Source organism: Ictidomys tridecemlineatus, unplaced genomic scaffold (genome assembly GCF_052094955.1).
Source record: "Ictidomys tridecemlineatus isolate mIctTri1 unplaced genomic scaffold, mIctTri1.hap1 Scaffold_190, whole genome shotgun sequence".
Classification (NCBI taxonomy): Eukaryota; Metazoa; Chordata; class Mammalia; order Rodentia; family Sciuridae; genus Ictidomys; species Ictidomys tridecemlineatus.
The window spans coordinates 351,256-363,602 of NW_027521631.1; the positions used below are offsets into that span (position 1 = coordinate 351,256).

At 33.4% G+C, this 12,347-nt stretch overlaps 1 pseudogene across 1 annotated transcript in view; it reads left to right on the top strand.

Moving 5' to 3' along the window:
- LOC120888254 (junctophilin-1-like) overlaps nt 1-11,691 on the top strand; it is a 60,828-nt pseudogene extending 49,137 nt beyond the window's left edge. Inside the window, exon 3 of the transcript XR_013432737.1 lies at nt 10,642-11,691. The product of XR_013432737.1 is annotated as a junctophilin-1-like (transcript). The remainder of the gene's footprint in view (nt 1-10,641) is intronic.
- The last annotated feature ends 656 nt before the right edge of the window (nt 11,692-12,347 follow it).

Consider the following 12,347-nt stretch of genomic DNA (forward strand, 5'->3'; position numbering starts at 1 on the left):
TCTGCCTCACCTTGAGCCCCAGTAAATGGAGACAGCCTTCTTCGGATGGAGACAGCGGTAACCATGAGCCCCTAAATAAACTTTCCCCCCTCTAATTGCCCTTGTCAGGTCTTCTGGTTGCAACAACAAAAGTTGACTAAAACAAATGTCAAATAGAAATCAGAAAAAGATAGTTTATTATTATTAATATTATCCCACTTTGTAAAACCCAAGAATTGTGTGGTCTACAAAAACATGGGGTAAATTAGTCCTTTTAAGGAAATAAATATATCAAAATGAAATCTAAATTATGGCAATTGATCATTTGCATACATGAGTTTCTTAATGACTTCTTTTCCCTTCCACATCTTGTTAGCACAGGTGTGGTTTCTCCCTAGTCTCTATACTTCCTTTCAGTACAGCATAACATAAGCAGTACTAAGCTTTTTATTTGGGCAAAGTGTTGAGAAAATTTATCAAGTCACTGAATGCAAATGTAAATAGATTTTTAGATAATGGCAAAGCACATTTATAAGAAAATACTTTTCAAATCTCAGCGGCTTTTGTGGCCTCTCTTCTTCTTTTCTGCTGCTTACTAGGCTATCAGTCACCAGCATGAACTTCATTATACAAATTTGCCATGGTGCCATATCATGTTTTAGTGTTTATTGTCATTACTTACACAATATGCCTTTATTCTTTTTTTTCTGGTCACACAAATTTACATCCAGTGCTTCCTATGTAGAAATTATTAGTTTTCTTGTATCCAATATATATTTGAAAGTGGTGTTTACCTTTTATATTCCTTTGTTTCTGTTTCTTACAATACTCTCTAACTAAGTTGAATGCAACATATTCCAAGTAAAGTTTTGTTGGTTTTATTTTTTTTTTGTATTTGTAGCTAGAGATCTTATGGAAGGTGAAACTCTAACCCAAAATAAAGCAAACAAGTAGTAATCAAAGAGAAAACAGAAGAAGAAAGAAAAAAAATATGACAGTACCTATATTAAGAATGCTCAGATGTATAGGCAATTCCAGAAATTTCAGAATCTTATGACAATGAACTTAGAGAGGATATGCAGAGCCATCTCTGGCTTTTACCCTCTTGTAAAAATGTTTAACATTAGGTTTACAATGAAAGCTACATTTTATATCACCTCCATGAAAACTACTCACTAATTTTTTAATGTATCATATATTTTGCTGTTTTCTCCTAGAAAATTAGTGAGTGAATAAGGTATATTTACAATCACAAAGAGAATTCATCAGTCGTGAAGCATGTTTTGTCAGCGATTTTGCTGGAGTGAGAACAATTTTCAGAGGCCTAGAGAGTTCTAGTATGAGTGAGACGGACGAGTGACTACATCAGAGAGGCTGTGAAAAGGAAAAATAAGAACTAAATATATCAGCTCCACACTTGTCTTTTTTTCTTTCCTTTGACAAGACGGATTGGGGGAGGAATGTGGTTGAGGAGACAATGCACTTTTTAAGTGCTATGTTTCTTGAAATACATCAAAGTCTGAGAGAAAGCAGAAAACTCCAAATAGACTTCAAGAGAGCCTTTTCCCCCTCCTATTAAAAACATCAACATCTATAAAGAAAATAAAAGAACTGCATTAGATCTAAATGATCTCACAAAAGTGTCAGAGGAATTGACAGGCAAATGAGTAGTCTATCATTATTTTTTTTTATCATTCTCTTCTTGAAAAATAAAAGCAGGGCAAAAGCCATCTTTAAGCCCTTTCCAGGAGAACCACAAATTGTATTCTGCTATATTTTATCATGTGGAAAGAAATTGATTTCTTTTAAGAAATCAATTTTGTAAGTGCAAATCAATAAGGCAATAGAAGGCACCATTCAAATGACATTCACCAAGGATCTATTGCATACCAGGCTTTGGGTGAGACTCTACATGGAAGTTAAATTACAACACATCTCCTGGTCTCAGGAAGCTCAAATATAATTAAACCTACTTAATCCAGGACAAGATATAATTATTCAGTCAGCATGCTCTGTTCCAGATGTCCATGCTCAGTATTGTTTATTTAGATTACACCATGCAGGGCCAAACTGGAAGGCTAGTAAATATTTAGTTTCCCAAATGTATTTATTATTCTCACAATTGAATCTTGAAAATGATTTAGTAGTTGAGATTCATTTTGAAATAGTTTGCTTGATCTTTTTCTCTGTGTCAGGGAGGCTGCTAGCATGATATTGCCATAAACATTCAGACAAAAAATCATGGTTCTAAATCTGCTCTTCATCTTTGACAAAAATGGCATGGCTTGTACAAGGAGAGTGAGCAGAGGCATTAATTACTGACCTGCTTTATTCACACCTGATTTGGTAGGTGCTAGTATTTTAAAGAAGAATTTAGAAGAGCCTTCATTGTCTAGTGAAGGTGCTTGTACAGAGAGTAATAATTGACCAGATTTAACACAAACATCAAAACGTTAAATTACATGGAGCATTTCAATACAAAATGCTCCAGGAAAATTCTCCATAGCTGCTGGTTGTTTCTTCTTATCTACAAAATTCATGAAGATTAGAGGGTCATTTTTATTACATATGAATGATTATGAAATATGCAGGTGGTGTGAGATTTGTTTTTTTTCCTTTACCCTAAAGCTTATTAGAATTTTCTGACCTATATCTCATCTTCAACTGATTTTCGATCTATACAGCCTTAACAACCACATGTCATAGTAGCATTTCCTTTATTTTATTTCTTGGGTACAAGATGAAAGCTATTTGAGAGCAGAAACTCTGTCCTTTGCTTGATATAGCAGAAATTGTCAACAATCAACAAGTGAGGACATTTTGGGGTCACCTTTCCTAAATGTCATTTATTAGATGCAGAAAAAAAGGAAACAACTTACTTTTTATTTTTAGTCATATTGGATAGATCAGAATCAAATTAGTCTTATCCAGCTATAAGAAAATTCAAAATAGTGCATATTTTCCCTTATGTAATTTTTGTAAAGATTTAAGCTTTAATTTGTATATTGAAAAATGCCTCCATTCATGGTAAAATTAATTTTTAAAATCATTAGATTTATTAATTATAATGAATCTAATAATAATAACAGTGGCATAAAATTTTATCTCAAATATAAACTTATTAAATAGTATATAAAGGCATATCATATTTAATCATGTCTGTGCTTTTGTGTGTGTGTGTTTGTGTGTATGTGTATGTGTGTATACAAAGGACTTATTAGGTTACCTGCCTTTCTCCTATCCATTGTCAGAGAATAAACTCTAAGCATACAGTTATTTGTTTAAGAGATAGCCCCTCACTGAATCAAATCTGTAAGATTCTGTCACTTGAATACTGAAAAAGAGATACAGTGACACTAGTCAGTCTTCATTTTGCTCTTGAAATAGGGAATTCATTGGCCTGGTTTCCCATTTGTTATCACTCAGACAGAAAAGACTGAACGCCTGTCTGTTAAACCATGCAAACATGTATTGATCAATATCAAGAAAGTAATTGCCTTATTTTTGAGAGGCTTTCTAGCTTTTGAACCTAGACCCTCATGAAACAGCTTCCTTCCTGCCTTTGAGATTACTGATGCCATATATTCTGCCAACAATCAAGATATTTTTCTTAAGTTAATTTGTGGTATTCATCTATTCTGCTGCCTTGATAATGTCTTCCAAATTATATTCAATAAAATCAAGAATATTGATTGAGGACTGATTCTGTATTGGGAACTATAACAAATTTTATGTACAGATGCAGAAAATATACCTTTGAAGAACTCATTTTGGAATGGAAAAAGTGCATATTCTGATATACAAATCCCATTTACACGGTATTTCATAATGACATGAAGTCTTCTATAGGCAAATAGCAGTATCCTTATTAAAGACTGACCTGCAAAAGGAAATAGGATAGTTTCAAAAAGAATCTACATAATACTAGAGTTAAGTGTAGGAAAAAGCCAGGATTAATCAGCCAAGGAATGAAATAAGTACAATATAGGCAAGAAAAAAATCATAGGAGGAAAGACAAGGAGATGAGACGTCCTAGATTCACTCACTCATTGAACAAGTTTTGTACAGCACACATAATATGCAAGCCACTATTCCAGATGCTCTGGGAGCAGTAGTAAAGAAAAATAATAGGAAATCTATCTTTCATAATATTGACATTTTGGAGATGAAGGCATACACATTATTTATTTAATATATAAATGAACACAAATATATTTAAATATATGTAGATATGTGTCTATAGCCATGCTCATATATGCATACATACACACACACACACACACACACACACACACACACACACACACATATATGCACAATTTCTTTCTGGAACTCAATCATTAATAGCGACTTTACTTTTTACTTATATAAGGTTTTATGTCATTTATAATGACACTTTATATATATATAAAATTCTATAAATATATCACTTTTAATATAAGATAGAAATATGTTAAAATAAATATAATAATGTATATGAATAAAATATATAGTACAGTCATTTTAAACTTCAGCATGCATCAGAATAGTTTGAAAGGCTTGTTGAAAAAAGATAGTTGGCCTCCAACCCCTGCACTTTTGATTCTATACTCAGTGATTGAAGACTTATGATTTTTATTTTTAATAAGTTCTCAGGAGAAGATGTCATTATTAGTCTGACCATCATATTTTGAAAACCAAGAATAGTCAACCAGATAGCAGTAAGTGCCATGGGAGTAATAAGTCAGAAGGCTGAAAGTGGTTTGTCCTATCCAACTATATGATCAGCAGAGTTCTTTGGAGAGTGTTTTGGGGAACAACAGACCCACGTATGCACAAAATATATGGGAAAGATTATTTGACACAGTTCCTTAATGTGAGATGAGACGTTTCTGTGGAGTATAAGCAGAAATGTGATTATCTTGCATGAACTCTTCTCTTTAAACAGAATTACTCTAGCTGTCTCATTGAGAGTAAGTGGCAGTAAAAGGAGTCACAGAAAAGAGAATGGCAGGGTAGCTATTGTAAAAATAGCATTCGCAATAATGATGAAGTTTGCACTAAGGGGAAAACTGAGTTTCTAGTTAAATCATGGCAGAGTAGAGGTGGCAAGATATATTTTAAAGGTGGAAGCATCAGATTAAGAAATGATTGGATTGGATATGAGAGAGACAATGATCTCTAGAAAGTTGAATGGATTTGACATGAACTGAGACTGATAAGACTGTGAGAGTTGAAAAAATAGTGAGGGAGATCAGAAGATCAATTTAATTATGTACTACACTTTGATACACTTGGCCATTCACTTAGGGATAGAAAATAGGAAATTATACTTAAGTAAATAGAGTTCAAAATAGAGGTCCAGGTATAAACTTAGAGTCAACAGTATTCCTGTTTGTTAACAGAAAAAAAAAAAAAGACGGGATCTAAGAACTAAGCCCCAGAATGAAAAGATGGTGAGGAGCTGGAGGTGGGGGTGCAAAGTGGAAAGGAAGCTCTAAAATTGTCCAGTGATGTAAGCAGAGCTCAGGAGCAGTTCTATCTTTGGAGACAAAAGAAGTGTTTCAAAGTATCCTGAACAGTAAAAACAGTCTTATATATGCCAAGTTGAAAGACAAGCAGAAGCAAAAATGATTATGATTGGCAGAATTAGGTTTGGAATTGATGTGGGCAAAGGGGAAGAAAATTCTTCTATTTCATCTTTCTCCTACACAAATGGTCTTAGGTATTACCTCCTGAAGAGAAAAAAGCCACTTTCTCAGAGATTAAGCTAAGAAGTTGCTATGTGTTTCCCTTTAGAAACCATCTGTTCTGGTGAAGCTAAAACTCTTTAGCTCTGTGAATATAATTTATTTAATGCCCAGACAGAACATAATGCTTTGAGTACAGGTACTAAACAGGACTAAAGGAAATAGCTCATTTCCTAAGATAAGTGGAATAATTATGGACATTTTTTTTACATCTAAAATGCAGGTTCCATCTCTGATTCTTGAAAACAACAATGTAGTTAGCTTTTTTAAAATGAAAATAATAACACACTTTGAAGCAGACCTCAAAATTATCTGTCTTTAATAGAAAGTCATTCTGTAGTTTCACATAATGCTAGAGCAAGTGCTAATTGACATTTCAAACTGAGAAAAGTTAAATAGTATCCTGTCAACTGGAAAATAGCAAGTGATTCTTGTGATGAAAATAATTATGACATATTATCAATAATGTGTGCATTCTTAAAGGAAGTTGATTTACTTGGGATCCATAACCAGAGAACATTTGGGGATGCAAATAGCTCTCTTCTAAGATGACTGTTTATTCTGTAATATTAAGTTTCCATTTGTGGTAAATGTAAAAGCAGATGGCTAAAGAAAAATATTTTGTTAAGTTTGTAGTATAAGCTACCTAGTTGTAGGGATAACATGTTTTTCATCATTGGAAGGAGTAAAGAGTGAGAAATAAACACAAATAGACTGATATTTCTGGGGTAGAGTTTGTCCTTGGGGTTTCAAACACCTATTAATTTAAATAGCTCTCCACATTTAACTGATTTGTCAATCCTGCATATATAAAGCAAATATTTCTTCTGTTATAGTCAAACACTATTTTTGCTGCTCTAAAGATACCAAAAGGTTTTGGACATAGATTTTGAGTTTTAGATTCTCATTATATGGTAGTAAAATTAAGGCATATACTTAAATTCATTCAGCACCAAATATTTTTAATTGCTTATAATGTTTGCTGGAAATACCAGTATAAATAATACATGTGGATACAAAAATGAATTAGATACTTCTAAAGTAATATATAAATTGTAGTTAATATTAATATTTAATAGTAGTTTCCGTTATTGAATGAAATCACTGGACAATATAAAATGTATTACTTTTTACTTTTCATGCTTATGTATTAATTTTTAATGAAGCATATGAATTATTTTTTTTACTTTTATCATTACTATCAATAATGGCAATGACTGTTATTTGTTCTGTGATTTCATTATGTCAGTACTTATATCCATTTCTCATTTAATTGTCAAAACAACTCTTGATGAAAGTACTTATAGTAAACCCAATTGATAAATATGACACCTGAGTCTAAGAGAAATTAATTACCTTGCCAGGATCTCGTCCAGTGGCAAAGTTACATTTTAACACTTCCCTTTTGACCAGAACACTCTGCTTTATCTTCTACTACACAAATTAACAAAATAAATACGTGAAGTAAAGGAAGAAGAGTTTAGGTGTACAGTAAGTGGAGAGTTTTTGGAAAAGGTAGGATTTTTATTAGAATGCCTGCAATTATGGATGCTATTTTAATAGAACATCATAGCACACACAAGACATAAACAAATAGAATTTGATTGGAATGTGGCATTTCAAATGAGATATTTATGGAATCAGATTAAACTTACTGAGAATGCAGATCATGGAAAGCTTCAAAAATTAGGTAGATTAAACCATTCAACTTTTATTCTGTGGGCACTGAGGAATTACCAGTGGATTAATCTAGCAGCTGTCTGTCAAGTGCACTAGACATGCTATAGATGGGTTGGGGATAGAATGGTTGCATGTCTGTTGCTATACTATAGATCAGTGCCTTTCAGACTGTTATGTGCTTATAAATTCCTTCTAGATCTTGTTAAAATTCATATTCTTATGCAGTAAATCAGAGTGGAGCCCTAAAATCTCTTTGTATATCAAACATCCTGGTTCTTGCTTTGTTGCTGGTCCAGAGAACATTAATTTGCTTAAAATATTATAATAACACACATTAGCATATATTGTATATTATATAAATGCATATGTGTGTGTATATGTGTGTGTGTGTATATATATATATATATACACACACACATATACACACACACACACACACAAATATGTACACACAGAGACTGAATATAAATCATATGAGCCCATTTAGAGAGAAACATGCAAAAACTGGTTCTCAACAAAGGACTTTTTGCCTTCTCCCAGGCATTAGCAATATCTAAAGACATTTCTGATTGTGAAAGTTACTATGTCCATCCAGTTAATACAGGTCAACAATTGCTATCAGAGGCCAGGGATGATATTAAATGTTCTATAATGCACAGGATTCTAGTCCCCACAACACAGATTTATTCAACCAAAAACTCAGTAGTGTTAAAAACCCTGCACTAAAAATCATATTATTTGCAGAAAATAAAATATTTGGACGCAAATATTTGAAATGTTTTCCACAAAGATATCTCCTTTTCTTTCACTTGGTGGGAAGAGGATTGCAGAGCCATAGGAGGGACAAAATGTTGTCAACTCTAATATATGTGTGATTACTAAAGAAAATCTACTCTTCTCATCAAATAATTTAACGCTAACCTTAAGATTACGTTGCACACATTTCTTCCAAACAAAATGTCTTCGTTATCTTTTTTTATATCTTTCCAATTACTGTAATTCCTTTTAAATTCTTGGAAATCAAAGAGAAGTTGACATTAATTATCTTTAAACCTAACCTTTCACCAATAAATAGATCATAATTTTCACCCTCCATTTCTGTTCACTTCCTATCTTGGAAGAAGACCTTCCTACCACTTAATCCAGTTTATCTATTTCCATATTTATTCTAACATTACAACATCTTCTAAGATATTTAGCTAATTTTTTTCAACTCATTATTCTTCCTTCTGCCTTTCCTGGTAATATAGCCTCAATTTTTGTGTTTATGACCATAATTGCTTAAGATTATTCTCTACAATGCCATATTTCACTATCATTAGCCTCTTTATTCAGGATCTATATTTACATATTTATATTACCATTTCTGATCACTATCATTTGCTGTCTACTGGAGAAATCTCCAGGAGAGTTTATTGAACTACCCAAATAAAATTACAGGGATGCAGATGTGGTAGTCTCCTCCTTCCCCCTTTCAATAGTAAAATAATGGCAGGAGATTCAACAGAATTCTTGTTGTCAGAATAGAACCTTCTATTACTGAACCACTAAACAGAATCTGTAATCTGCTTGAATTCTTGCTGTATAAGATAGATGAATCTCTATTTATTTAACTCATTGTAGTTATGTTTTATATTTCTTGCAGCAAAAACAATTTACCTGATATATCTTTCTTCTCTATCTCTTCAGAGTCTATGGCCCATCAGTGTTCACTTAATTCTACACAATTTTCAGTCATTCCCCCTATAGACTAATTTTCCTAAACCTGTATACTTCCTCCAATTTTTCCTACACACACACACACACACACACACACACACACACACACACACACACACAGAGAGACACACACATATACATATGTATACACACTCACATATATCTAGTCTATAAAGATATAGATTCTCATAAAAGTAGGTATATAAGAGATATAAATATAAAATTATATAAATATATGAATATATAAAATATATAGTATAAATATTATAAATACAAATATATAAATATATGTAGTGTTTTATTAGTACATTATAGTTTGCATTACTATTAGGGTTCATTATGACAAGCTCATGCATGGAATATAATGGGCTATATTTCATTTCCCAGTACCATGGAATATAATTTGCTACATTTTATTTTCCAGTATTTATATCCTCCTACCTCTCTTTGATTCCTGTCCTCTATTCTTCTGATCTTTCTTCTATTTATTTATAGAAGTTTTTGATTAGAGTTTTGTAAATACACATAAAGGTGAAATTCACTGTGGGATAATTATATATGCACATATAAAGTAAAATAGCACACCCAAATATATACATCTACATATGAGAGATATATTTACCTATTTCTCTAAGTATTGTCTAAAATTTAAAGTAGAATTCTTCATTTGTTGCAGTTTTACAATAATGGGGATAAATGCTTGACTCTCTCTGCAAGTTATATATTCTCTTTTTTAGTTTGAAATGAAGATAGGCTTCTCCAAATTTCTAAGTCCTTCCCTTTCAGTTTCAAACACGACATAGAAACATAGTTCATCTTCTGAGAACAGAATATAAATTATATCTTTTTTTTCTTTTTCACTACTATGTGTTATTTTAAAAAATTACCTGCAATCTCCACAATACATTTTCAAATGCAATATATGGAGTTAATATCACCCTCTTGCAAACATCTAAAAATATCATGATACAGTAAAGAAGAAGAGAAACTTTGAATTCCTCTACTTTGAATTCCTTTGTCAAATCTACTTTTCTAAAATCTATCTTGTGGGCATTCTTTTAGATTTCTTAAAAGTACTAAACAATGCTTAGGTGATTGAGAGGCATTTTCAGAATTCCACTAATAAATTTGAAACATTCTCTCAGATCCAAAATAGAATATCAAGCTTGCTCCCCCATGTCGAGAAGCATACTAATATAAGAACTGTGCAAACTCTCACAGATGCTGATGTTCCCACAGGGAAATGAGCTGATGCTTGCTACCTTTTTACTTGTGGCACCTTACATAATTAGGAAAATTACAGTTATTCTCCTTTCTCCATACAGGAAACAAAAACTATCCTTGGACACTTTCCAAAGATAAATGGGCAATAAATCTCTTCAATTTCTTTCCTGTTTAAGAAGAACATGACAAAAAAAATACAGGCACTACAATTTTTTCAGTATTGGAAAATTTTTAATTTATTATTGATTTCCCTTTTGCTCTCTCATTTGGGATAATATGGTAATGATTATATTAACATATTCTATCTTAGGTGAAATTTAAAACATACAGAATAAAGGTGATGATGAACATTCGGAACCACCATGGGAACAGAAGACAAAAAATTTCAAGGTCTTAGCCTCTGACTGCTCATCCATTAAAAGAAAGGTATGCAGAAATGATGGGGAAACACCAGAGGGCTTAAGTCCCTAACTATCCATTCCTTAAAACTGGCATACATTTTTTTTCCTTTTTCTTATCTCCTTTTCTGTCACATTTTCCAACAATCTTATAGCAGAGCAGGTACACCATAAAAAAAACAAAATATTGTTACCATGACTTTTCCAAGAAACGAAAATGATAAATAAACAATTAGTGATTTCTAATGTCCACGTGGAAGATATTCCTTGAAAAATACCACACTTACACTCAGTAGAGAATTCCCAGACACAAGCCCACATGAGCAACTCAATAAGAATTGACACCTTCCTTTGGGGAGCAGCCTTATCTGTCTATCAGAGCTGTCTTCCCTTTCCTTGAGATAATCTCATATCTACTACCCATTAAAGCTTTCTTTGTGTATTCATACTTCTTGACTCAATCTTATTCCTATTAATTCTGGATCAGAAATTTCTGCCTCTGGCATTAAAGAAAAAAAATCCTAGGGGCTTGGGATGCAGAAGAATGGTAGAAGGTGAGCTTAACATGTGTGAGGTACTGGGCTCAAACCCCAGGACAAAATAAATAAATTAATAAATAATAAGGGAGGAAATAATATTTCTGGAGTATGCAAATGTAATCTATTGTGTCTATACACAGCATCTCTCATTTTTAAAAATGGGGAAAAGCAGAGCTTTGCTACTAAGACTACTTGTTCCAATTTGGTATAGCTAGACTCTGTGTGACGCCTTCTTTTATTTCCTACTTGGTTCACTGATTTCTTGTGTTAACTATACCATTCTCTAAGTTTCACTTCACTATCTCAGAGCAATTGTAAAAATCACACATTATTCTTCTTTCTTGCAATCTTTACTTGAAGTGCATGGTTTTGGTCAATGAGATTTCCATAGGTATGATTATTTATTTCATTATATCAATACAACTTAAGAAGGAGCTTTGTTTTGTTTTGGACACAATAAACTAAACATCATCTGGCTTGTGTTCACTATCTTTTTTTTTTTCATTAGAAATGCATCACCATTGAGCCATATCCTCACCCTTTTGATTTGTAGTATTTGAGGCAGGGCCTCACTAAATTGCTTAAGGAGAAAAGTCTCGACTTCAAAATAGAAGTGGGAAAAAGACCCTTTATTGGATGAGAGCAGTGAGTGATGGCCATTCTCTCTGCAGCAGGCTTGTGGGGCTGCTCTCTGGGGTTCATCTCATCTGGTTAGACATCAAGAGGGACCAACAAGCATGGCCTTTGAGGGTTGCAAGAAAAAGCTTAGGGCAGATCCTGGAGGGCAGTTCAGAGTGGGGGTTCACTCAGGACAGGGAGCATGGTTAGTAGTCCTGGAGGGACGGCCAGGGTGCATAGCACAGCCTGGTGACTGGCACCTTGGGGAGGGACATGTGACACTGAGTCCTCACAGAGCTGTGGTGGGCAGTCTTAGAGGGAAGAGCGTGGAGGTGCAGGGAGCAGAAATGTCAACCCAGGAATCCTATGGGCAGGGACAGCATCAGGGTCCTCCACGCCAGGACATCTGGCCCCGGTGAGTCAGGGAGTGGGGAGGACATCCCTCTCCACCCCAGAAATGC